The sequence below is a fragment of the Hydractinia symbiolongicarpus genome, chromosome 11 (genome assembly GCF_029227915.1).
Source record: "Hydractinia symbiolongicarpus strain clone_291-10 chromosome 11, HSymV2.1, whole genome shotgun sequence".
Lineage (NCBI taxonomy): Eukaryota > Metazoa > Cnidaria > Hydrozoa > Anthoathecata > Hydractiniidae > Hydractinia > Hydractinia symbiolongicarpus.
This window is the reverse complement of record NC_079885.1, coordinates 18,631,964-18,653,513: the sequence shown is the minus strand read 5'-3', so window position 1 is coordinate 18,653,513 and position 21,550 is coordinate 18,631,964. Positions and strand designations below refer to the sequence as shown.

Genomic DNA, 21,550 nt, shown 5'->3' with positions numbered 1-21,550 from the left:
TGAGCGAGATGAGAGATAGGCCCGCGTATGGCCTCCTGCACGTTTTTTCATTTAGACTAGTGATCGTCCCGCCGAAGCGAGACAGTAGAAAAATCGTCTATATACTCATCGTTTTGGCCTTCTCCACGGAAATCTTTAGTAAAAGGCGAAAGATATGTGCGTGAACTGAAGAAAGCCCAGAGTTGTCGTAAGTCGGCGCGAGCTGTTGTACCTTCGAGCCGACTTAACCTTTGCTTGTGGTGTGCCGCTTGCCAGTGTGTCCGTTCGTAGAGGACGCTTAAAAGGTGCTGCATCGTGAGGTGTAGACTTGACACAAGGACTTTCACCTTTCTGATCTACATCACCTAGTTGAGTGCGTTCGCGTGAATCACTAGGAAGTTGCGTTCGCTGTCTCGGAGAGTGTGGTCCCTGTAGGCAATACGTCGTACTAGTGGCTTGCGTTACATCTAGTTTGTTTCTACTGCAGTTCGACTCCTTTGGTTGTCTCTGAACTTTATTTCTTTCCTCGAGCCGATTTTGATTAGCTCGTATGTATTATTCTGCTAAAAAACAAAAAAAACTTGTGAGCGGGATACGGCCGAAAGGCCCTTGGCTCAACCCCTGCCGTCTGCCGCCTTCACTCTTCGCATTTGGAAAGCCATTGAGTGGACCGTGCTTACCAAGTCTCTGTGAGCGAGATGAGAGATAGGCCCGCGTATGGCCTCCTGCACGTTTTTTCATTTAGACTAGTGATCGTCCCGCCGAAGCGAGACAGTAGAAAAATCGTCTATATACTCATCGTTTTGGCCTTCTCCACGGAAATCTTTAGTAAAAGGCGAAAGATTTGTGCGTGAACTGAAGAAAGCCCAGAGTTGTCGTAAGTCGGCGCGACCTGTTGTGCCTTCGAGCCGACTTAACCTTTGCTTGTGGTGTGCCGCTTGCCAGTGTGTCCGTTCGTAGAGGACGCTTAAAAGGTGCTGCATCGTGAGGTGTAGACTTGACACAAGGACTTTCACCTTTCTGATCTACATCACCTAGTTCAGTGCGTTCGCGTGAATCACTAGGAAGTTGCGTTCGCTGTCTCGGAGAGTGTGGTCCCTGTAGGCAATACGTCGTACTAGTGGCTTGCGTTACATCTAGTTTGTTTCTACTGCAGTTCGACTCCTTTGGTTGTCTCTGAACTTTATTTCTTTCCTCGAGCCGATTTTGATTAGCTCGTATGTATTATTCTGCTAAAAAAAAAAAACTTGTGAGCGGGATACGGCCGAAAGGCCCTTGGCTCAACCCCTGCCGTCTGCGGCCTTCACTCTTCGCATTTGGAAAGCCATTGAGTGGACCGTGCTTACCAAGTCTCTGTGAGCGAGATAAGAGATAGGCCCGCGTATGGCCTCCTGCACGTTTTTTCATTTAGACTAGTGATCGTCCCGCCGAAGCGAGACAGTAGAAAAATCGTCTATATACTCATCGTTTTGGCCTTCTCCACGGAAATCTTTAGTAAAAGGCGAAAGATTTGTGCGTGAACTGAAGAAAGCCCAGAGTTGTCGTAAGTCGGCGCGACCTGTTGTGCCTTCGAGCCGACTTAACCTTTGCTTGTGGTGTGCCGCTTGCCAGTGTGTCCGTTCGTAGAGGACGCTTAAAAGGTGCTGCATCGTGAGGTGTAGACTTGACACAAGGACTTTCACCTTTCTGATCTACATCACCTAGTTGAGTGCGTTCGCGTGAATCACTAGGAAGTTGCGTTCGCTGTCTCGGAGAGTGTGGTCCCTGTAGGCAATACGTCGTACTAGTGGCTTGCGTTACATCTAGTTTGTTTCTACTGCAGTTCGACTCCTTTGGTTGTCTCTGAACTTTATTTCTTTCCTCGAGCCGATTTTGATTAGCTCGTATGTATTATTCTGCTAAAAAACAAAAAAAACTTGTGAGCGGGATACGGCCGAAAGGCCCTTGGCTCAACCCCTGCCGTCTGCCGCCTTCACTCTTCGCATTTGGAAAGCCATTGAGTGGACCGTGCTTACCAAGTCTCTGTGAGCGAGATGAGAGATAGGCCCGCGTATGGCCTCCTGCACGTTTTTTCATTTAGACTAGTGATCGTCCCGCCGAAGCGAGACAGTAGAAAAATCGTCTATATACTCATCGTTTTGGCCTTCTCCACGGAAATCTTTAGTAAAAGGCGAAAGATTTGTGCGTGAACTGAAGAAAGCCCAGAGTTGTCGTAAGTCGGCGCGACCTGTTGTGCCTTCGAGCCGACTTAACCTTTGCTTGTGGTGTGCCGCTTGCCAGTGTGTCCGTTCGTAGAGGACGCTTAAAAGGTGCTGCATCGTGAGGTGTAGACTTGACACAAGGACTTTCACCTTTCTGATCTACATCACCTAGTTCAGTGCGTTCGCGTGAATCACTAGGAAGTTGCGTTCGCTGTCTCGGAGAGTGTGGTCCCTGTAGGCAATACGTCGTACTAGTGGCTTGCGTTACATCTAGTTTGTTTCTACTGCAGTTCGACTCCTTTGGTTGTCTCTGAACTTTATTTCTTTCCTCGAGCCGATTTTGATTAGCTCGTATGTATTATTCTGCTAAAAAAAAAAAAACTTGTGAGCGGGATACGGCCGAAAGGCCCTTGGCTCAACCCCTGCCGTCTGCGGCCTTCACTCTTCGCATTTGGAAAGCCATTGAGTGGACCGTGCTTACCAAGTCTCTGTGAGCGAGATAAGAGATAGGCCCGCGTATGGCCTCCTGCACGTTTTTTCATTTAGACTAGTGATCGTCCCGCCGAAGCGAGACAGTAGAAAAATCGTCTATATACTCATCGTTTTGGCCTTCTCCACGGAAATCTTTAGTAAAAGGCGAAAGATTTGTGCGTGAACTGAAGAAAGCCCAGAGTTGTCGTAAGTCGGCGCGACCTGTTGTGCCTTCGAGCCGACTTAACCTTTGCTTGTGGTGTGCCGCTTGCCAGTGTGTCCGTTCGTAGAGGACGCTTAAAAGGTGCTGCATCGTGAGGTGTAGACTTGACACAAGGACTTTCACCTTTCTGATCTACATCACCTAGTTCAGTGCGTTCGCGTGAATCACTAGGAAGTTGCGTTCGCTGTCTCGGAGAGTGTGGTCCCTGTAGGCAATACGTCGTACTAGTGGCTTGCGTTACATCTAGTTTGTTTCTACTGCAGTTCGACTCCTTTGGTTGTCTCTGAACTTTATCTCTTTCCTCGAGCCGATTTTGATTAGCTCGTATGTATTATTCTGCTAAAAAAAAAAAAAAACTTGTGAGCGGGATACGGCCGAAAGGCCCTTGGCTCAACCCCTGCCGTCTGCGGCCTTCACTCTTCGCATTTGGAAAGCCATTGAGTGGACCGTGCTTACCAATTCTCTGTGAGCGAGATGAGAGATAGGCCCGCGTATGGCCTCCTGCACGTTTTTTCATTTAGACTAGTGATCGTCCCGCCGAAGCGAGACAGTAGAAAAATCGTCTATATACTCATCGTTTTGGCCTTCTCCACGGAAATCTTTAGTAAAAGGCGAAAGATTTGTGCGTGAACTGAAGAAAGCCCAGAGTTGTCGTAAGTCGGCGCGACCTGTTGTGCCTTCGAGCCGACTTAACCTTTGCTTGTGGTGTGCCGCTTGCCAGTGTGTCCGTTCGTAGAGGACGCTTAAAAGGTGCTGCATCGTGAGGTGTAGACTTGACACAAGGACTTTCACCTTTCTGATCTACATCACCTAGTTCAGTGCGTTCGCGTGAATCACTAGGAAGTTGCGTTCGCTGTCTCGGAGAGTGTGGTCCCTGTAGGCAATACGTCGTACTAGTGGCTTGCGTTACATCTAGTTTGTTTCTACTACAGTTCGACTCCTTTGGTTGTCTCTGAACTTTATTTCTTTCCTCGAGCCGATTTTGATTAGCTCGTATGTATTATTCTGCTAAAAAAAAAAAAAAACTTGTGAGCGGGATACGGCCGAAAGGCCCTTGGCTCAACCCCTGCCGTCTGCGGCCTTCACTCTTCGCATTTGGAAAGCCATTGAGTGGACCGTGCTTACCAAGTCTCTTTGAGCGAGATGAGAGATAGGCCCGCGTATGGCCTGCTGCACATTTTTTCATTTAGACTAGTGATCGTACCGCCGAAGCGAGACAGTAGAAAAATCGTCTATATACTCATCGTTTTGGCCTTCTCCACGGAAATCTTTAGTAAAAGGCGAAAGATTTGTGCGTGAACTGAAGAAAGCCCAGAGTTGTCGTAAGTCGGCACGACCTGTTGTGCCTTCGAGCCGACTTAACCTTTGCTTGTGGTGTGCCGCTTGCCAGTGTGTCCGTTCGTAGAGGACGCTTAAAAGGTGCTGCATCGTGAGGTGTAGACTTGACACAAGGACTTTCACCTTTCTGATCTACATCACCTAGTTCAGTGCGTTCGCGTGAATCACTAGGAAGTTGCGTTCGCTGTCTCGGAGAGTGTGGTCCCTGTAGGCAATACGTCGTACTAGTGGCTTGCGTTACATCTAGTTTGTTTCTACTGCAGTTCGACTCCTTTGGTTGTCTCTGAACTTTATTTCTTTCCTCGAGCCGATTTTGATTAGCTCGTATGTATTATTCTGCTAAAAAAAAAAAACTTGTGAGCGGGATACGGCCGAAAGGCCCTTGGCTCAACCCCTGCCGTCTGCGGCCTTCACTCTTCGCATTTGGAAAGCCATTGAGTGGACCGTGCTTACCAAGTCTCTGTGAGCGAGATGAGAGATAGGCCCGCGTATGGCCTCCTGCACGTTTTTTCATTTAGACTAGTGATCGTCCCGCCGAAGCGAGACAGTAGAAAAATCGTCTATATACTCATCGTTTTGGCCTTCTCCACGGAAATCTTTAGTAAAAGGCGAAAGATTTGTGCGTGAACTGAAGAAAGCCCAGAGTTGTCGAAAGTTGGCGCGACCTGTTGTGCCTTCGAGCCGACTTAACCTTTGCTTGTGGTGTGCCGCTTGCCAGTGTGTCCGTTCGTAGAGGACGCTTAAAAGGTGCTGCATCGTGAGGTGTAGACTTGACACAAGGACTTTCACCTTTCTGATCTACATCACCTAGTTCAGTGCGTTCGCGTGAATCACTAGGAAGTTGCGTTCGCTGTCTCGGAGAGTGTGGTCCCTGTAGGCAATACGTCGTACTAGTGGCTTGCGTTACATCTAGTTTGTTTCTACTGCAGTTCGACTCCTTTGGTTGTCTCTGAACTTTATTTCTTTCCTCGAGCCGATTTTGATAAGCTCGTATGTATTATTCTGCTAAAAAAAAAAAAAAACTTGTGAGCGGGATACGGCCGAAAGGCCCTTGGCTCAACCCCTGCCGTCTGCGGCCTTCACTCTTCGCATTTGGAAAGCCATTGAGTGGACCGTGCTTACCAAGTCTCTGTGAGCGAGATGAGAGATAGGCCCGCGTATGGCCTCCTGCACGTTTTTTCATTTAGACTAGTGATCGTCCCGCCGAAGCGAGACAGTAGAAAAATCGTCTATATACTCATCGCTTTGGCCTTCTCCACGGAAATCTTTAGTAAAAGGCGAAAGATTTGTGCGTGAACTGAAGAAAGCCCAGAGTTGTCGTAAGTTGGCGCGACCTGTTGTGCCTTCGAGCCGACTTAACCTTTGCTTGTGGTGTGCCGCTTGCCAGTGTGTCCGTTCGTAGAGGACGCTTAAAAGGTGCTGCATCGTGAGGTGTAGACTTGACACAAGGACTTTCACCTTTCTGATCTACATCACCTAGTTCAGTGCGTTCGCGTGAATCACTAGGAAGTTGCGTTCGCTGTCTCGGAGAGTGTGGTCCCTGTAGGCAATACGTCGTACTAGTGGCTTGCGTTACATCTAGTTTGTTTCTACTGCAGTTCGACTCCTTTGGTTGTCTCTGAACTTTATTTCTTTCCTCGAGCCGATTTTGATTAGCTCGTATGTATTATTCTGCTAAAAAAAAAAAAAAACTTGTGAGCGGGATACGGCCGAAAGGCCCTTGGCTCAACCCCTGCCGTCTGCGGCCTTCACTCTTCGCATTTGGAAAGCCATTGAGTGGACCGTGCTTACCAAGTCTCTGTGAGCGAGATGAGAGATAGGCCCGCGTATGGCCTCCTGCACGTTTTTTCATTTAGACTAGTGATCGTCCCGCCGAAGCGAGACAGTAGAAAAATCGTCTATATACTCATCGCTTTGGCCTTCTCCACGGAAATCTTTAGTAAAAGGCGAAAGATTTGTGCGTGAACTGAAGAAAGCCCAGAGTTGTCGTAAGTCGGCGCGACCTGTTGTGCCTTCGAGCCGACTTAACCTTTGCTTGTGGTGTGCCGCTTGCCAGTGTGTCCGTTCGTAGAGGACGCTTAAAATGTGCTGCATCGTGAGGTGTAGACTTGACACAAGGACTTTCACCTTTCTGATCTACATCACCTAGTTGAGTGCGTTCGCGTGAATCACTAGGAAGTTGCGTTCGCTGTCTCGGAGAGTGTGGTCCCTGTAGGCAATACGTCGTACTAGTGGCTTGCGTTACATCTAGTTTGTTTCTACTGCAGTTCGACTCCTTTGGTTGTCTCTGAACTTTATTTCTTTCCTCGAGCCGATTTTGATTAGCTCGTATGTATTATTCTGCTAAAAAAAAAAAAAAGTTGTGAGCGGGATACGGCCGAAAGGCCCTTGGCTCAACCCCTGCCGTCTGCGGCCTTCACTCTTCGCATTTGGAAAGCCATTGAGTGGACCGTGCTTACCAAGTCTCTGTGAGCGAGATGAGAGATAGGCCCGCGTATGGCCTCCTGCACGTTTTTTCATTTAGACTAGTGATCGTCCCGCCGAAGCGAGACAGTAGAAAAATCGTCTATATACTCATCGTTTTGGCCTTCTCCACGGAAATCTTTAGTAAAAGGCGAAAGATTTGTGCGTGAACTGAAGAAAGCCCAGAGTTGTCGTAAGTCGGCGCGACCTGTTGTGCCTTCGAGCTGACTTAACCTTAGCTTGTGGTGTGCCGCTTGCCAGTGTGTCCGTTCGTAGAGGACGCTTAAAAGGTGCTGCATCGTGAGGTGTAGACTTGACACAAGGACTTTCACCTTTCTGATCTACATCACCTAGTTCAGTGCGTTCGCGTGAATCACTAGGAAGTTGCGTTCGCTGTCTCGGAGAGTGTGGTCCCTGTAGGCAATACGTCGTACTAGTGGCTTGCGTTACATCTAGTTTGTTTCTACTGCAGTTCGACTCCTTTGGTTGTCTCTGAACTTTATTTCTTTCCTCGAGCCGATTTTGATTAGCTCGTATGTATTATTCTGCTAAAAAAAAAAAAACTTGTGAGCGGGATACGGCCGAAAGGCCCTTCGCTCAACCCCTGCCGTCTGCCGCCTTCACTCTTCGCATTTGGAAAGCCATTGAGTGGACCGTGCTTACCAAGTCTCTGTGAGCGAGATGAGAGATAGGCCCGCGTATGGCCTCCTGCACGTTTTTTCATTTAGACTAGTGATCGTCCCGCCGAAGCGAGACAGTAGAAAAATCGTCTATATACTCATCGTTTTGGCCTTCTCCACGGAAATCTTTAGTAAAAGGCGAAAGATTTGTGCGTGAACTGAAGAAAGCCCAGAGTTGTCGTAAGTGGGCGCGACCTGTTGTGCCTTCGAGCCGACTTAACCTTTGCTTGTGGTGTGCCGCTTGCCAGTGTGTCCGTTCGTAGAGGACGCTTAAAAGGTGCTGCATCGTGAGGTGTAGACTTGACACAAGGACTTTCACCTTTCTGATCTACATCACCTAGTTCAGTGCGTTCGCGTGAATCACTAGGAAGTTGCGTTCGCTGTCTCGGAGAGTGTGGTCCCTGTAGGCAATACGTCGTACTAGTGGCTTGCGTTACATCTAGTTTGTTTCTACTGCAGTTCGACTCCTTTGGTTGTCTCTGAACTTTATTTCTTTCCTCGAGCCGATTTTGATTAGCTCGTATGTATTATTCTGCTAAAAAAAAAAAAAAACTTGTGAATCACTAGGAAGTTGCGTTCGCTGTCTCGGAGAGTGTGGTCCCTGTAGGCAATACGTCGTACTAGTGGCTTGCGTTACATCTAGTTTGTTTCTACTGCAGTTCGACTCCTTTGGTTGTCTCTGAACTTTATTTCTTTCCTCGAGCCGATTTTGATTAGCTCGTATGTATTATTCTGCTAAAAAAAAAAAAAAACTTGTGAGCGGGATACGGCCGAAAGGCCCTTGGCTCAACCCCTGCCGTCTGCCGCCTTCACTCTTCGCATTTGGAAAGCCATTGAGTGGACCGTGCTTACCAAGTCTCTGTGAGCGAGATGAGAGATAGGCCCGCGTATGGCCTCCTGCACGTTTTTTCATTTAGACTAGTGATCGTCCCGCCGAAGCGAGACAGTAGAAAAATCGTCTATATACTCATCGTTTTGGCCTTCTCCACGGAAATCTTTAGTAAAAGGCGAAAGATTTGTGCGTGAACTGAAGAAAGCCCAGAGTTGTCGTAAGTCGGCGCGACCTGTTGTGCCTTCGAGTCGACTTAACCTTTGCTTGTGGTGTGCCGCTTGCCAGTGTGTCCGTTCGTAGAGGACGCTTAAAAGGTGCTGCTTCGTGAGGTGTAGACTTGACACAAGGACTTTCACCTTTCTGATCTACATCACCTAGTTGAGTGCGTTCGCGTGAATCACTAGGAAGTTGCGTTCGCTGTCTCGGAGAGTGTGGTCCCTGTAGGCAATACGTCGTACTAGTGGCTTGCGTTACATCTAGTTTGTTTCTACTGCAGTTCGACTCCTTTGGTTGTCTCTGAACTTTATTTCTTTCCTCGAGCCGATTTTGATTAGCTCGTATGTATTATTCTGCTAAAAAAAAAAAAACCTTGTGAGCGGGATACGGCCGAAAGGCCCTTGGCTCAACCCCTGCCGTCTGCGGCCTTCACTCTTGGCATTTGGAAAGCCATTGAGTGGACCGTGCTTACCAAGTCTCTGTGAGCGAGATGAGAGATAGGCCCGCGTATGGCCTCCTGCACGTTTTTTCATTTAGACTAGTGATCGTCCCGCCGAAGCAAGACAGTAGAAAAATCGTCTATATACTCATTCTTTTGGCCTTCTCCACGGAAATCTTCAGTAAAAGGCGAAAGATTTGTGCGTGAACTGAAGAAAGCCCAGAGTTGTCGTAAGTCGGCGCGACCTGTTGTGCCTTCGAGCCGACTTAACCTTTGCTTGTGGTGTGCCGCTTGCCAGTGTGTCCGTTCGTAGAGGACGCCTAAAAGGTGCTGCATCGTGAGGTGTAGACTTGACACAAGGACTTTCACCTTTCTGATCTACATCACCTAGTTCAGTGCGTTCGCGTGAATCACTAGGAAGTTGCGTTCGCTGTCTCGGAGAGTGTGGTCCCTGTAGGCAATACGTCGTACTAGTGGCTTGCGTTACATCTAGTTTGTTTCTACTGCAGTTCGACTCCTTTGGTTGTCTCTGAACTTTATATCTTTCCTCGAGCCGATTTTGATTAGCGCGTATGTATTATTCTGCTAAAAAAAAAAAAACTTGTGAGCGGGATACGGCCGAAAGGCCCTTGGCTCAACCCCTGCCGTCTGCGGCCTTCACTCTTCGCATTTGGAAAGCCATTGAGTGGACCGTGCTTACCAAGTCTCTGTGAGCGAGATGAGAGATAGGCCCGCGTATGGCCTCCTGCACGTTTTTTCATTTAGACTAGTGATCGTCCCGCCGAAGCGAGACAGTAGAAAAATCGTCTATATACTCATCGTTTTGGCCTTCTCCACGGAAATCTTTAGTAAAAGGCGAAAGATTTGTGCGTGAACTGAAGAAAGCCCAGAGTTGTCGTAAGTCGGCGCGACCTGTTGTGCCTTCGAGCCGACTTAACCTTTGCTTGTGGTGTGCCGCTTGCCAGTGTGTCCGTTCGTAGAGGACGCTTAAAAGGTGCTGCATCGTGAGGTGTAGTCTTGACACAAGGACTTTCACCTTTCTGATCTACATCACCTAGTTCAGTGCGTTCGCGTGAATCACTAGGAAGTTGCGTTCGCTGTCTCGGAGAGTGTGGTCCCTGTAGGCAATACGTCGTACTAGTGGCTTGCGTCACATCTAGTTTGTTTCTACTGCAGTTCGACTCCTTTGGTTGTCTCTGAACTTTATTTCTTTCCTCGAGCCGATTTTGATTAGCTCGTATGTATTATTCTGCTAAAATAAAAAAAAACCTTGTGAGCGGGATACGGCCGAAAGGCCCTTGGCTCAACCCCTGCCGTCTGCCGCCTTCACTCTTCGCATTTGGGAAGCCATTGAGTGGACCGTGCTTACCAAGTCTCTGTGAGCGAGATGAGAGATAGGCCCGCGTATGGCCTCCTGCACGTTTTTTCATTTAGACTAGTGATCGTCCCGCCGAAGCGAGACAGTGGAAAAATCGTCTATATACTCATCGTTTTGGTCTTCTCCACGGAAATCTTTAGTAAAAGGCGAAAGATTTGTGCGTGAACTGAAGAAAGCCCAGAGTTGTCGTAAGTCGGCGCGACCTGTTGTGCCTTCGAGCCGACTTAACCTTTGCTTGTGGTGTGCCGCTTGCCAGTGTGTCCGTTCGTAGAGGACGCTTAAAAGGTGCTGCATCGTGAGGTGTAGACTTGACACAAGGACTTTCACCTTTCTGATCTACATCACCTAGTTCAGTGCGTTCGCGTGAATCACTAGGAAGTTGCGTTCGCTGTCTCGGAGAGTGTGGTCCCTGTAGGCAATACGTCGTACTAGTGGCTTGCGTTACATCTAGTTTGTTTCTACTGCAGTTCGACTCCTTTGGTTGTCTCTGAACTTTATTTCTTTCCTCGAGCCGATTTTGATTAGCTCGTATGTATTATTCTGCTAAAAAAAAAAAAAAACTTGTGAGCGGGATACGGCCGAAAGGCCCTTGGCTCAACCCCTGCCGTCTGCGGCCTTCACTCTTCGCATTTGGAAAGCCATTGAGTGGACCGTGCTTACCAAGTCTCTGTGAGCGAGATGAGAGATAGGCCCGCGTATGGCCTCCTGCACGTTTTTTCATTTAGACTAGTGATCGTCCCGCCGAAGCGAGACAGTAGAAAAATCGTCTATATACTCATCTTTTTGGCCTTCTCCACGGAAATCTTTAGTAAAAGGCGAAAGATTTGTGCGTGAACTGAAGAAAGCCCAGAGTTGTCGTAAGTCGGCGCGACCTGTTGTGCCTTCGAGCCGACTTAACCTTTGCTTGTGGTGTGCCGCTTGCCAGTGTGTCCGTTCGTAGAGGACGCTTGAAAGGTGCTGCATCGTGAGGTGTAGACTTGACACAAGGACTTTCACCTTTCTGATCTACATCACCTAGTTGAGTGCGTTCGCGTGAATCACTAGGAAGTTGCGTTCGCTGTCTCGGAGAGTGTGGTCCCTGTAGGCAATACGTCGTACTAGTGGCTTGCGTTACATCTAGTTTGTTTCTACTGCAGTTCGACTCCTTTGGTTGTCTCTGAACTTTATATCTTTCCTCGAGCCGATTTTGATTAGCTCGTATGTATTATTCTGCTAAAAAAAAAAAAACTTGTGAGCGGGATACGGCCGAAAGGCCCTTGGCTCAACCCCTGCCGTCTGCGGCCTTCACTCTTCGCATTTGGAAAGCCATTGAGTGGACCGTGCTTACCAAGTCTCTGTGAGCGAGATGAGAGATAGGCCCGCGTATGGCCTCCTGCACGTTTTTTCATTTAGACTAGTGATCGTCCCGCCGAAGCGAGACAGTAGAAAAATTGTCTATATACTCATCGTTTTGGCCTTCTCCACGGAAATCTTTAGTAAAAGGCGAAAGATTTGTGCGTGAACTGAAGAAAGCCCAGAGTTGTCGTAAGTCGGCGCGACCTGTTGTGCCTTCGAGCCGACTTAACCTTTGCTTGTGGTGTGCCGCTTGCCAGTGTGTCCGTTCGTAGAGGACGCTTAAAAGGTGCTGCATCGTGAGGTGTAGTCTTGACACAAGGACTTTCACCTTTCTGATCTACATCACCTAGTTCAGTGCGTTCGCGTGAATCACTAGGAAGTTGCGTTCGCTGTCTCGGAGAGTGTGGTCCCTGTAGGCAATACGTCGTACTAGTGGCTTGCGTCACATCTAGTTTGTTTCTACTGCAGTTCGACTCCTTTGGTTGTCTCTGAACTTTATTTCTTTCCTCGAGCCGATTTTGATTAGCTCGTATGTATTATTCTGCTAAAATAAAAAAAAACCTTGTGAGCGGGATACGGCCGAAAGGCCCTTGGCTCAACCCCTGCCGTCTGCCGCCTTCACTCTTCGCATTTGGGAAGCCATTGAGTGGACCGTGCTTACCAAGTCTCTGTGAGCGAGATGAGAGATAGGCCCGCGTATGGCCTCCTGCACGTTTTTTCATTTAGACTAGTGATCGTCCCGCCGAAGCGAGACAGTGGAAAAATCGTCTATATACTCATCGTTTTGGTCTTCTCCACGGAAATCTTTAGTAAAAGGCGAAAGATTTGTGCGTGAACTGAAGAAAGCCCAGAGTTGTCGTAAGTCGGCGCGACCTGTTGTGCCTTCGAGCCGACTTAACCTTTGCTTGTGGTGTGCCGCTTGCCAGTGTGTCCGTTCGTAGAGGACGCTTAAAAGGTGCTGCATCGTGAGGTGTAGACTTGACACAAGGACTTTCACCTTTCTGATCTACATCACCTAGTTCAGTGCGTTCGCGTGAATCACTAGGAAGTTGCGTTCGCTGTCTCGGAGAGTGTGGTCCCTGTAGGCAATACGTCGTACTAGTGGCTTGCGTTACATCTAGTTTGTTTCTACTGCAGTTCGACTCCTTTGGTTGTCTCTGAACTTTATTTCTTTCCTCGAGCCGATTTTGATTAGCTCGTATGTATTATTCTGCTAAAAAAAAAAAAAAACTTGTGAGCGGGATACGGCCGAAAGGCCCTTGGCTCAACCCCTGCCGTCTGCGGCCTTCACTCTTCGCATTTGGAAAGCCATTGAGTGGACCGTGCTTACCAAGTCTCTGTGAGCGAGATGAGAGATAGGCCCGCGTATGGCCTCCTGCACGTTTTTTCATTTAGACTAGTGATCGTCCCGCCGAAGCGAGACAGTAGAAAAATAGTCTATATACTCATCTTTTTGGCCTTCTCCACGGAAATCTTTAGTAAAAGGCGAAAGATTTGTGCGTGAACTGAAGAAAGCCCAGAGTTGTCGTAAGTCGGCGCGACCTGTTGTGCCTTCGAGCCGACTTAACCTTTGCTTGTGGTGTGCCGCTTGCCAGTGTGTCCGTTCGTAGAGGACGCTTGAAAGGTGCTGCATCGTGAGGTATAGACTTGACACAAGGACTTTCACCTTTCTGATCTACATCACCTAGTTGAGTGCGTTCGCGTGAATCACTAGGAAGTTGCGTTCGCTGTCTCGGAGAGTGTGGTCCCTGTAGGCAATACGTCGTACTAGTGGCTTGCGTTACATCTAGTTTGTTTCTACTGCAGTTCGACTCCTTTGGTTGTCTCTGAACTTTATTTCTTTCCTCGAGCCGATTTTGATTAGCTCGTATGTATTATTCTGCTAAAAAAAAAAAAAACTTGTGAGCGGGATACGGCCGAAAGGCCCTTGGCTCAACCCCTGCCGTCTGCCGCCTTCACTCTTCGCATTTGGAAAGCCATTGAGTGGACCGTGCTTACCAAGTCTCTGTGAGCGAGATGAGAGATAGGCCCGCGTATGGCCTCCTGCACGTTTTTTCATTTAGACTAGTGATCGTCCCGCCGAAGCGAGACAGTAGAAAAATCGTCTATATACTCATCGTTTTGGCCTTCTCCACGGAAATCTTTAGTAAAAGGCGAAAGATTTGTGCGTGAACTGAAGAAAGCCCAGTTGTCGTAAGTCGGCGCGACCTGTTGTGCCTTCGAGCCGACTTAACCTTTGCTTGTGGTGTGCCGCTTGCCAGTGTGTCCGTTCGTAGAGGACGCTTAAGAGGTGCTGCATCGTGAGGTGTAGACTTGACACAAGGACTTTCACCTTTCTGATCTACATCACCTAGTTCAGTGCGTTCGCGTGAATCACTAGGAAGTTGCGTTCGCTGTCTCGGAGAGTGTGGTCCCTGTAGGCAATACGTCGTACTAGTGGCTTGCGTTACATCTAGTTTGTTTCTACTGCAGTTCGACTCCTTTGGTTGTCTCTGAACTTTATTTCTTTCCTCTAGCTGATTTTGATTAGCTCGTATGTATTATTCTGCTAAAAAAAAAAAAAAACTTGTGAGCGGGATACGGCCGAAAGGCCCTTGGCTCAACCCCTGCCGTCTGCGGCCTTCACTCTTCGCATTTGGAAAGCCATTGAGTGGACCGTGCTTACCAAGTCTCTGTGAGCGAGATGAGAGATAGGCCCGCGTATGGCCTCCTGCACGTTTTTTCATTTAGACTAGTGATCGTCCCGCCGAAGCGAGACAGTAGAAAAATCGTCTATATACTCATCGTTTTGGCCTTCTCCACGGAAATCGTTAGTAAAAGGCGAAAGATTTGTGCGTGAACTGAAGAAAGCCCAGAGTTGTCGTAAGTCGGCGCGACCTGTTGTGCCTTCGAGCTGACTTAACCTTTGCTTGTGGTGTGCCGCTTGCCAGTGTGTCCGTTCGTAGAGGACGCTTAAAAGGTGCTGCATCGTGAGGTGTAGACTTGACACAAGGACTTTTACCTTTCTGATCTACATCACCCAGTTCAGTGCGTTCGCGTGAATCACTAGGAAGTTGCGTTCGCTGTCTCGGAGAGTGTGGTCCCTGTAGGCAATACGTCGTACTAGTGGCTTGCGTTACATCTAGTTTGTTTCTACTGCAGTTCGACTCCTTTGGTTGTCTCTGAACTTTATTTCTTTCCTCGAGCCGATTTTGATTAGCTCGTATGTATTATTCTGCTAAAAAAAAAAAAAACTTGTGAGCGGGATACGGCCGAAAGGCCCTTGGCTCAACCCCTGCCGTCTGCGGCCTTCACTCTTCGCATTTGGAAAGCCATTGAGTGGACCGTGCTTACCAAGTCTCTGTGAGCGAGATGAGAGATAGGCCCGCGTATGGCCTCCTGCACGTTTTTTCATTTAGACTAGTGATCGTCCCGCCGAAGCGAGACAGTAGAAAAATCGTCTATATACTCATCGTTTTGGCCTTCTCCACGGAAATCTTTAGTAAAAGGCGAAAGATTTGTGCGTGAACTGAAGAAAGCCCAGAGTTGTCGTAAGTCGGCGCGACCTGTTGTGCCTTCGAGCCGACTTAACCTTTGCTTGTGGTGTGCCGCTTGCCAGTGTGTCCGTTCGTAGAGGACGCTTAAAAGGTGCTGCATCGTGAGGTGTAGACTTGACACAAGGACTTTCACCTTTCTGATCTACATCACCTAGTTGAGTGCGTTCGCGTGAATCACTAGGAAGTTGCGTTCGCTGTCTCGGAGAGTGTGGTCCCTGTAGGCAATACGTCGTACTAGTGGCTTGCGTTACATCTAGTTTGTTTCTACTGCAGTTCGACTCCTTTGGTTGTCTCTGAACTTTATTTCTTTCCTCGAGCCGATTTTGATTAGCTCGTATGTATTATTCTGCTAAAAAAAAAAAAAAAACTTGTGAGCGGGATACGGCCGAAAGGCCCTTGGCTCAACCCCTGCCGTCTGCGGCCTTCACTCTTCGCATTTGGAAAGCCATTGAGTGGACCGTGCTTACCAAGTCTCTGTGAGCGAGATGAGAGATAGGGCGGCGTATGGCCTCCTGCACGTTTTTTCATTTAGACTAGTGATCGTCCCGCCGAAGCGAGACAGTAGAAAAATCGTCTATATACTCATCGTTTTGGCCTTCTCCACGGAAATCTTTAGTAAAAGGCGAAAGATTTGTGCGTGAACTGAAGAAAGCCCAGAGTTGTCGTAAGTCGGCGCGACCTGTTGTGCCTTCGAGCCGACTTAACCTTTGCTTGTGGTGTGCCGCTTGCCAGTGTGTCCGTTCGTAGAGGACGCTTAAAAGGTGCTGCATCGTGAGGTGTAGACTTGACACAAGGACTTTCACCTTTCTGATCTACATCACCTAGTTGAGTGCGTTCGCGTGAATCACTAGGAAGTTGCGTTCGCTGTCTCGGAGAGTGTGGTCCCTGTAGGCAATACGTCGTACTAGTGGCTTGCGTTACATCTAGTTTGTTTCTACTGCAGTTCGACTCCTTTGGTTGTCTCTGAACTTTATTTCTTTCCTCGAGCCGATTTTGATTAGCTCGTATGTATTATTCTGCTAAAAAAAAAAAAAAACTTGTGAGCGGGATACGGCCGAAAGGCCCTTGGCTCAACCCCTGCCGTCTGCGGCCTTCACTCTTCGCATTTGGAAAGCCATTGAGTGGACCGTGCTTACCAAGTCTCTGTGAGCGAGATGAGAGATAGGGCGGCGTATGGCCTCCTGCACGTTTTTTCATTTAGACTAGTGATCGTCCCGCCGAAGCGAGACAGTAGAAAAATCGTCTATATACTCATCGTTTTGGCCTTCTCCACGGAAATCTTTAGTAAAAGGCGAAAGATTTGTGCGTGAACTGAAGAAAGCCCAGAGTTGTCGTAAGTCGGCGCGACCTGTTGTGCCTTCGAGCCGACTTAACCTTTGCTTGTGGTGTGCCGCTTGCCAGTGTGTCCGTTCGTAGAGGACGCTTAAAAGGTGCTGCATCGTGAGGTGTAGACTTGACACAAGGACTTTCACCTTTCTGATCTACATCACCTAGTTCAGTGCGTTCGCGTGAATCACTAGAAAGTTGCGTTCGCTGTCTCGGAGAGTGTGGTCCCTGTAGGCAATACGTCGTACTAGTGGCTTGCGTTACATCTAGTTTGTTTCTACTGCAGTTCGACTCCTTTGGTTGTCTCTGAACTTTATTTCTTTCCTCGAGCCGATTTTGATTAGCTCGTATGTATTATTCTGCTAAAAAAAAAAAAAAACTTGTGAGCGGGATACGGCCGAAAGGCCCTTGGCTCAACCCCTGCCGTCTGCGGCCTTCACTCTTCGCATTTGGAAAGCCATTGAGTGGACCGTGCTTACCAAGTCTCTGTGAGCGAGATGAGAGATAGGGCGGCGTATGGCCTCCTGCACGTTTTTTCATTTAGACTAGTGATCGTCCCGCCGAAGCGAGACAGTAGAAAAATCGTCTATATACTCATCGTTTTGGCCTTCTCCACGGAAATCTTTAGTAAAAGGCGAAAGATTTGTGCGTGAACTGAAGAAAGCCCAGAGTTGTCGTAAGTCGGCGCGACCTGTTGTGCCTTCGAGCCGACTTAACCTTTGCTTGTGGTGTGCCGCTTGCCAGTGTGTCCGTTCGTAGAGGACGCTTAAAATGTGCTGCATCGCGAGGTGTAGACTTGACACAAGGACTTTCACCTTTCTGATCTACATCACCTAGTTCAGTGCGTTCGCGTGAATCACTAGGAAGTTGCGTTCGCTGTCTCGGAGAGTGTGGTCCCTGTAGGCAATACGTCGTACTAGTGGCTTGCGTTACATCTAGTTTGTTTCTACTGCAGTTCGACTCCTTTGGTTGTCTCTGAACTTTATTTCTTTCCTCGAGCCGATTTTGATTAGCTCGTATGTATTACTCTGCTAAAAAAACAAAAAAAACTTGTGAGCGGGATACGGCCGAAAGGCCCTTGGCTCAACCCCTGCCGTCTGCCGCCTTCACTCTTCGCATTTGGAAAGCCATTGAGTGGACCGTGCTTACCAAGTCTCTGTGAGCGAGATGAGAGATAGGCCCGCGTATGGCCTCCTGCACGTTTTTTCATTTAGACTAGTGATCGTCCCGCCGAAGCGAGACAGTAGAAAAATCGTCTATATACTCATCGTTTTGGCCTTCTCCACGGAAATCTTTAGTAAAAGGCGAAAGATTTGTGCGTGAACTGAAGAAAGCCCAGAGTTGTCGTAAGTCGGCGCGACCTGTTGTGCCTTCGAGCCGACTTAACCTTTGCTTGTGGTGTGCCGCTTGCCAGTGTGTCCGTTCGTAGAGGACGCTTAAAAGGTGCTGCATCGTGAGGTGTAGACTTGACACAAGGACTTTCACCTTTCTGATCTACATCACCTAGTTGAGTGCGTTCGCGTGAATCACTAGGAAGTTGCGTTCGCTGTCTCGGAGAGTGTGGTCCCTGTAGGCAATACGTCGTACTAGTGGCTTGCGTTACATCTAGTTTGTTTCTACTGCAGTTCGACTCCTTTGGTTGTCTCTGAACTTTATTTCTTTCCTCGAGCCGATTTTGATTAGCTCGTATGTATTATTCTGCTAAAAAAAAAAAAAACCTGTGAGCGGGATACGGCCGAAAGGCCCTTGGCTCAACCCCTGCCGTCTGCGGCCTTCACTCTTCGCATTTGGAAAGCCATTGAGTGGACCGTGCTTACCAAGTCTCTGTGAGCGAGATGAGAGATAGGCCCGCGTATGGCCTCCTGCACGTTTTTTCATTTAGACTAGTGATCGTCCCGCCGAAGCGAGACAGTAGAAAAATCGTCTATATACTCATCGTTTTGGCCTTCTCCACGGAAATCTTTAGTAAAAGGCGAAAGATTTGTGCGTGAACTGAAGAAAGCCCAGAGTTGTCGTAAGTCGGCGCGACCTGTTGTGCCTTCGAGCCGACTTAACCTTTGCTTGTGGTGTGCCGCTTGCCAGTGTGTCCGTTCGTAGAGGACGCTTAAAAGGTGCTGCATCGTGAGGTGTAGACTTGACACAAGGACTTTCACCTTTCTGATCTACATCACCTAGTTCAGTGCGTTCGCGTGAATCACTAGGAAGTTGCGTTCGCTGTCTCGGAGAGTGTGGTCCCTGTAGGCAATACGTCGTACTAGTGGCTTGCGTTACATCTAGTTTGTTTCTACTGCAGTTCGACTCCTTTGGTTGTCTCTGAACTTTATTTCTTTCCTCGAGCCGATTTTGATTAGCTCGTATGTATTACTCTGCTAAAAAAACAAAAAAAACTTGTGAGCGCGATACGGCCGAAAGGCCCTTGTCTCAACCCCTGCCGTCTGCCGCCTTCACTCTTCGCATTTGGAAAGCCATTGAGTGGACCGTGCTTACCAAGTCTCTGTGAGCGAGATGAGAGATAGGCCCGCGTATGGCCTCCTGCACGTTTTTTCATTTAGACTAGTGATCGTCCCGCCGAAGCGAGACAGTAGAAAAATCGTCTATATACTCATCGTTTTGGCCTTCTCCACGGAAATCTTTAGTAAAAGGCGAAAGATTTGTGCGTGAACTGAAGAAAGCCCAGAGTTGTCGTAAGTCGGCGCGACCTGTTGTGCCTTCGAGCCGACTTAACCTTTGCTTGTGGTGTGCCGCTTGCCAGTGTGTCCGTTCGTAGAGGACGCTTAAAAGGTGCTGCATCGTGAGGTGTAGACTTGACACAAGGACTTTCACCTTTCTGATCTACATCACCTAGTTCAGTGCGTTCGCGTGAATCACTAGAAAGTTGCGTTCGCTGTCTCGGAGAGTGTGGTCCCTGTAGGCAATACGTCGTACTAGTGGCTTGCGTTACATCTAGTTTGTTTCTACTGCAGTTCGACTCCTTTGGTTGTCTCTGAACTTTATTTCTTTCCTCGAGCCGATTTTGATTAGCTCGTATGTATTATTCTGCTAAAAAAAAAAAAAAACTTGTGAGCGGGATACGGCCGAAAGGCCCTTGGCTCAACCCCTGCCGTCTGCGGCCTTCACTCTTCGCATTTGGAAAGCCATTGAGTGGACCGTGCTTACCAAGTCTCTGTGAGCGAGATGAGAGATAGGGCGGCGTATGGCCTCCTGCACGTTTTTTCATTTAGACTAGTGATCGTCCCGCCGAAGCGAGACAGTAGAAAAATCGTCTATATACTCATCGTTTTGGCCTTCTCCACGGAAATCTTTAGTAAAAGGCGAAAGATTTGTGCGTGAACTGAAGAAAGCCCAGAGTTGTCGTAAGTCGGCGCGACCTGTTGTGCCTTCGAGCCGACTTAACCTTTGCTTGTGGTGTGCCGCTTGCCAGTGTGTCCGTTCGTAGAGGACGCTTAAAAGGTGCTGCATCGTGAGGTGTAGACTTGACACAAGGACTTTCACCTTTCTGATCTACATCACCTAGTTGAGTGCGTTCGCGTGAATCACTAGGAAGTTGCGTTCGCTGTCTCGGAGAGTGTGGTCCCTGTAGGCAATACGTCGTACTAGTGGCTTGCGTTACATCTAGTTTGTTTCTACTGCAGTTCGACTCCTTTGGTTGTCTCTGAACTTTATTTCTTTCCTCGAGCCGATTTTGATTAGCTCGTATGTATTACTCTGCTAAAAAAACAAAAAAAACTTGTGAGCGGGATACGGCCGAAAGGCCCTTGGCTCAACCCCTGCCGTCTGCCGCCTTCACTCTTCGCATTTGGAAAGCCATTGAGTGGACCGTGCTTACCAAGTCTCTGTGAGCGAGATGAGAGATAGGCCCGCGTATGGCCTCCTGCACGTTTTTTCATTTAGACTAGTGATCGTCCCGCCGAAGCGAGACAGTAGAAAAATCGTCTATATACTCATCGTTTTGGCCTTCTCCACGGAAATCTTTAGTAAAAGGCGAAAGATTTGTGCGTGAACTGAAGAAAGCCCAGAGTTGTCGTAAGTCGGCGCGACCTGTTGTGCCTTCGAGCCGACTTAACCTTTGCTTGTGGTGTGCCGCTTGCCAGTGTGTCCGTTCGTAGAGGACGCTTAAAAGGTGCTGCATCGTGAGGTGTAGACTTGACACAAGGACTTTCACCTTTCTGATCTACATCACCTAGTTCAGTGCGTTCGCGTGAATCACTAGGAAGTTGCGTTCGCTGTCTCGGAGAGTGTGGTCCCTGTAGGCAATACGTCGTACTAGTGGCTTGCGTTACATCTAGTTTGTTTCTACTGCAGTTCGACTCCTTTGGTTGTCTCTGAACTTTATTTCTTTCCTCGAGCCGATTTTGATTAGCTCGTATGTATTATTCTGCTAAAAAAAAAAAAAACTTGTGAGCGGGATACGGCCGAAAGGCCCTTGGCTCAACCCCTGCCGTCTGCGGCCTTCACTCTTCGCATTTGGAAAGCCATTGAGTGGACCGTGCTTACCAAGTCTCTGTGAGCGAGATGAGAGATAGGCCCGCGTATGGCCTCCTGCACGTTTTTTCATTTAGACTAGTGATCGTCCCGCCGAAGCGAGACAGTAGAAAAATCGTCTATATACTCATCGTTTTGGCCTTCTCCACGGAAATCTTTAGTAAAAGGCGAAAGATTTGTGCGTGAACTGAAGAAAGCCCAGAGTTGTCGTAAGTCGGCGCGACCTGTTGTACCTTCGAGCCGACTTAACCTTTGCTTGTGGTGTGCCGCTTGCCAGTGTGTCCGTTCGTAGAGGACGCTTAAAAGGTGCTGCATCGTGAGGTGTAGACTTGACACAAGGACTTTCACCTTTCTGATCTACATCACCTAGTTGAGTGCGTTCGCGTGAATCACTAGGAAGTTGCGTTCGCAGTCTCGGAGAGTGTGGTCCCTGTAGGCAATACGTCGTACTAGTGGCTTGCGTTACATCTAGTTTGTTTCTACTGCAGTTCGACTCCTTTGGTTGTCTCTGAACTTTATTTCTTTCCTCGAGCCGATTTTGATTAGCTCGTATGTATTATTCTGCTAAAAAAAAAAAAAACTTGTGAGCGGGATACGGCCGAAAGGCCCTTGGCTCAACCCCTGCCGTCTGCGGCCTTCACTCTTCGCATT

General features: G+C 48.4%; 32 non-coding genes across 32 annotated transcripts; all 32 read right to left on the bottom strand.

Annotated features, from left to right (window-relative positions):
• Positions 1–64: 64 nt before the first annotated feature.
• Positions 65–185, bottom strand: LOC130619810 (U5 spliceosomal RNA). The gene has a single exon (XR_008980549.1). It is a non-coding gene; the product is annotated as a U5 spliceosomal RNA (small nuclear RNA).
• Positions 186–733: 548 nt separating this feature from the next.
• On the bottom strand, positions 734–854 carry LOC130619492 (U5 spliceosomal RNA). The gene has a single exon (XR_008980232.1). It is a non-coding gene; the product is annotated as a U5 spliceosomal RNA (small nuclear RNA).
• A 545-nt stretch (positions 855–1,399) lies between these two features.
• LOC130619491 (U5 spliceosomal RNA) lies at positions 1,400–1,520 on the bottom strand. The gene has a single exon (XR_008980231.1). It is a non-coding gene; the product is annotated as a U5 spliceosomal RNA (small nuclear RNA).
• Positions 1,521–2,068: 548 nt separating this feature from the next.
• On the bottom strand, positions 2,069–2,189 carry LOC130619490 (U5 spliceosomal RNA). The gene has a single exon (XR_008980230.1). It is a non-coding gene; the product is annotated as a U5 spliceosomal RNA (small nuclear RNA).
• Positions 2,190–2,735: 546 nt separating this feature from the next.
• Positions 2,736–2,856, bottom strand: LOC130619489 (U5 spliceosomal RNA). Its single transcript, XR_008980229.1, has one exon. It is a non-coding gene; the product is annotated as a U5 spliceosomal RNA (small nuclear RNA).
• A 548-nt stretch (positions 2,857–3,404) lies between these two features.
• LOC130619487 (U5 spliceosomal RNA) lies at positions 3,405–3,525 on the bottom strand. Its single transcript, XR_008980226.1, has one exon. It is a non-coding gene; the product is annotated as a U5 spliceosomal RNA (small nuclear RNA).
• Positions 3,526–4,073: 548 nt separating this feature from the next.
• On the bottom strand, positions 4,074–4,194 carry LOC130619814 (U5 spliceosomal RNA). Its single transcript, XR_008980553.1, has one exon. It is a non-coding gene; the product is annotated as a U5 spliceosomal RNA (small nuclear RNA).
• Positions 4,195–4,739: 545 nt separating this feature from the next.
• LOC130619486 (U5 spliceosomal RNA) lies at positions 4,740–4,860 on the bottom strand. Its single transcript, XR_008980225.1, has one exon. It is a non-coding gene; the product is annotated as a U5 spliceosomal RNA (small nuclear RNA).
• A 548-nt stretch (positions 4,861–5,408) lies between these two features.
• Positions 5,409–5,529, bottom strand: LOC130619704 (U5 spliceosomal RNA). The gene has a single exon (XR_008980443.1). It is a non-coding gene; the product is annotated as a U5 spliceosomal RNA (small nuclear RNA).
• A 548-nt stretch (positions 5,530–6,077) lies between these two features.
• Positions 6,078–6,198, bottom strand: LOC130619703 (U5 spliceosomal RNA). Its single transcript, XR_008980442.1, has one exon. It is a non-coding gene; the product is annotated as a U5 spliceosomal RNA (small nuclear RNA).
• Positions 6,199–6,745: 547 nt separating this feature from the next.
• On the bottom strand, positions 6,746–6,866 carry LOC130619485 (U5 spliceosomal RNA). The gene has a single exon (XR_008980224.1). It is a non-coding gene; the product is annotated as a U5 spliceosomal RNA (small nuclear RNA).
• A 546-nt stretch (positions 6,867–7,412) lies between these two features.
• Positions 7,413–7,533, bottom strand: LOC130619483 (U5 spliceosomal RNA). The gene has a single exon (XR_008980223.1). It is a non-coding gene; the product is annotated as a U5 spliceosomal RNA (small nuclear RNA).
• A 748-nt stretch (positions 7,534–8,281) lies between these two features.
• On the bottom strand, positions 8,282–8,402 carry LOC130619482 (U5 spliceosomal RNA). The gene has a single exon (XR_008980222.1). It is a non-coding gene; the product is annotated as a U5 spliceosomal RNA (small nuclear RNA).
• A 547-nt stretch (positions 8,403–8,949) lies between these two features.
• LOC130619878 (U5 spliceosomal RNA) lies at positions 8,950–9,070 on the bottom strand. Its single transcript, XR_008980615.1, has one exon. It is a non-coding gene; the product is annotated as a U5 spliceosomal RNA (small nuclear RNA).
• A 546-nt stretch (positions 9,071–9,616) lies between these two features.
• Positions 9,617–9,737, bottom strand: LOC130619481 (U5 spliceosomal RNA). The gene has a single exon (XR_008980221.1). It is a non-coding gene; the product is annotated as a U5 spliceosomal RNA (small nuclear RNA).
• Positions 9,738–10,285: 548 nt separating this feature from the next.
• Positions 10,286–10,406, bottom strand: LOC130619817 (U5 spliceosomal RNA). Its single transcript, XR_008980555.1, has one exon. It is a non-coding gene; the product is annotated as a U5 spliceosomal RNA (small nuclear RNA).
• A 548-nt stretch (positions 10,407–10,954) lies between these two features.
• Positions 10,955–11,075, bottom strand: LOC130618814 (U5 spliceosomal RNA). Its single transcript, XR_008979559.1, has one exon. It is a non-coding gene; the product is annotated as a U5 spliceosomal RNA (small nuclear RNA).
• Positions 11,076–11,621: 546 nt separating this feature from the next.
• On the bottom strand, positions 11,622–11,742 carry LOC130618793 (U5 spliceosomal RNA). The gene has a single exon (XR_008979538.1). It is a non-coding gene; the product is annotated as a U5 spliceosomal RNA (small nuclear RNA).
• Positions 11,743–12,290: 548 nt separating this feature from the next.
• LOC130619816 (U5 spliceosomal RNA) lies at positions 12,291–12,411 on the bottom strand. Its single transcript, XR_008980554.1, has one exon. It is a non-coding gene; the product is annotated as a U5 spliceosomal RNA (small nuclear RNA).
• A 548-nt stretch (positions 12,412–12,959) lies between these two features.
• On the bottom strand, positions 12,960–13,080 carry LOC130618799 (U5 spliceosomal RNA). The gene has a single exon (XR_008979543.1). It is a non-coding gene; the product is annotated as a U5 spliceosomal RNA (small nuclear RNA).
• A 547-nt stretch (positions 13,081–13,627) lies between these two features.
• LOC130619922 (U5 spliceosomal RNA) lies at positions 13,628–13,747 on the bottom strand. Its single transcript, XR_008980659.1, has one exon. It is a non-coding gene; the product is annotated as a U5 spliceosomal RNA (small nuclear RNA).
• A 547-nt stretch (positions 13,748–14,294) lies between these two features.
• LOC130619949 (U5 spliceosomal RNA) lies at positions 14,295–14,415 on the bottom strand. Its single transcript, XR_008980685.1, has one exon. It is a non-coding gene; the product is annotated as a U5 spliceosomal RNA (small nuclear RNA).
• Positions 14,416–14,962: 547 nt separating this feature from the next.
• On the bottom strand, positions 14,963–15,083 carry LOC130619480 (U5 spliceosomal RNA). The gene has a single exon (XR_008980220.1). It is a non-coding gene; the product is annotated as a U5 spliceosomal RNA (small nuclear RNA).
• Positions 15,084–15,632: 549 nt separating this feature from the next.
• On the bottom strand, positions 15,633–15,753 carry LOC130619479 (U5 spliceosomal RNA). The gene has a single exon (XR_008980219.1). It is a non-coding gene; the product is annotated as a U5 spliceosomal RNA (small nuclear RNA).
• Positions 15,754–16,301: 548 nt separating this feature from the next.
• On the bottom strand, positions 16,302–16,422 carry LOC130619478 (U5 spliceosomal RNA). The gene has a single exon (XR_008980218.1). It is a non-coding gene; the product is annotated as a U5 spliceosomal RNA (small nuclear RNA).
• A 548-nt stretch (positions 16,423–16,970) lies between these two features.
• On the bottom strand, positions 16,971–17,091 carry LOC130619477 (U5 spliceosomal RNA). The gene has a single exon (XR_008980216.1). It is a non-coding gene; the product is annotated as a U5 spliceosomal RNA (small nuclear RNA).
• A 549-nt stretch (positions 17,092–17,640) lies between these two features.
• Positions 17,641–17,761, bottom strand: LOC130619475 (U5 spliceosomal RNA). Its single transcript, XR_008980214.1, has one exon. It is a non-coding gene; the product is annotated as a U5 spliceosomal RNA (small nuclear RNA).
• A 547-nt stretch (positions 17,762–18,308) lies between these two features.
• On the bottom strand, positions 18,309–18,429 carry LOC130619474 (U5 spliceosomal RNA). Its single transcript, XR_008980213.1, has one exon. It is a non-coding gene; the product is annotated as a U5 spliceosomal RNA (small nuclear RNA).
• Positions 18,430–18,978: 549 nt separating this feature from the next.
• Positions 18,979–19,099, bottom strand: LOC130619472 (U5 spliceosomal RNA). Its single transcript, XR_008980212.1, has one exon. It is a non-coding gene; the product is annotated as a U5 spliceosomal RNA (small nuclear RNA).
• Positions 19,100–19,647: 548 nt separating this feature from the next.
• Positions 19,648–19,768, bottom strand: LOC130619471 (U5 spliceosomal RNA). The gene has a single exon (XR_008980211.1). It is a non-coding gene; the product is annotated as a U5 spliceosomal RNA (small nuclear RNA).
• Positions 19,769–20,317: 549 nt separating this feature from the next.
• Positions 20,318–20,438, bottom strand: LOC130619470 (U5 spliceosomal RNA). The gene has a single exon (XR_008980210.1). It is a non-coding gene; the product is annotated as a U5 spliceosomal RNA (small nuclear RNA).
• A 547-nt stretch (positions 20,439–20,985) lies between these two features.
• LOC130619469 (U5 spliceosomal RNA) lies at positions 20,986–21,106 on the bottom strand. The gene has a single exon (XR_008980209.1). It is a non-coding gene; the product is annotated as a U5 spliceosomal RNA (small nuclear RNA).
• Between the last annotated feature and the right edge of the window lie 444 nt (positions 21,107–21,550).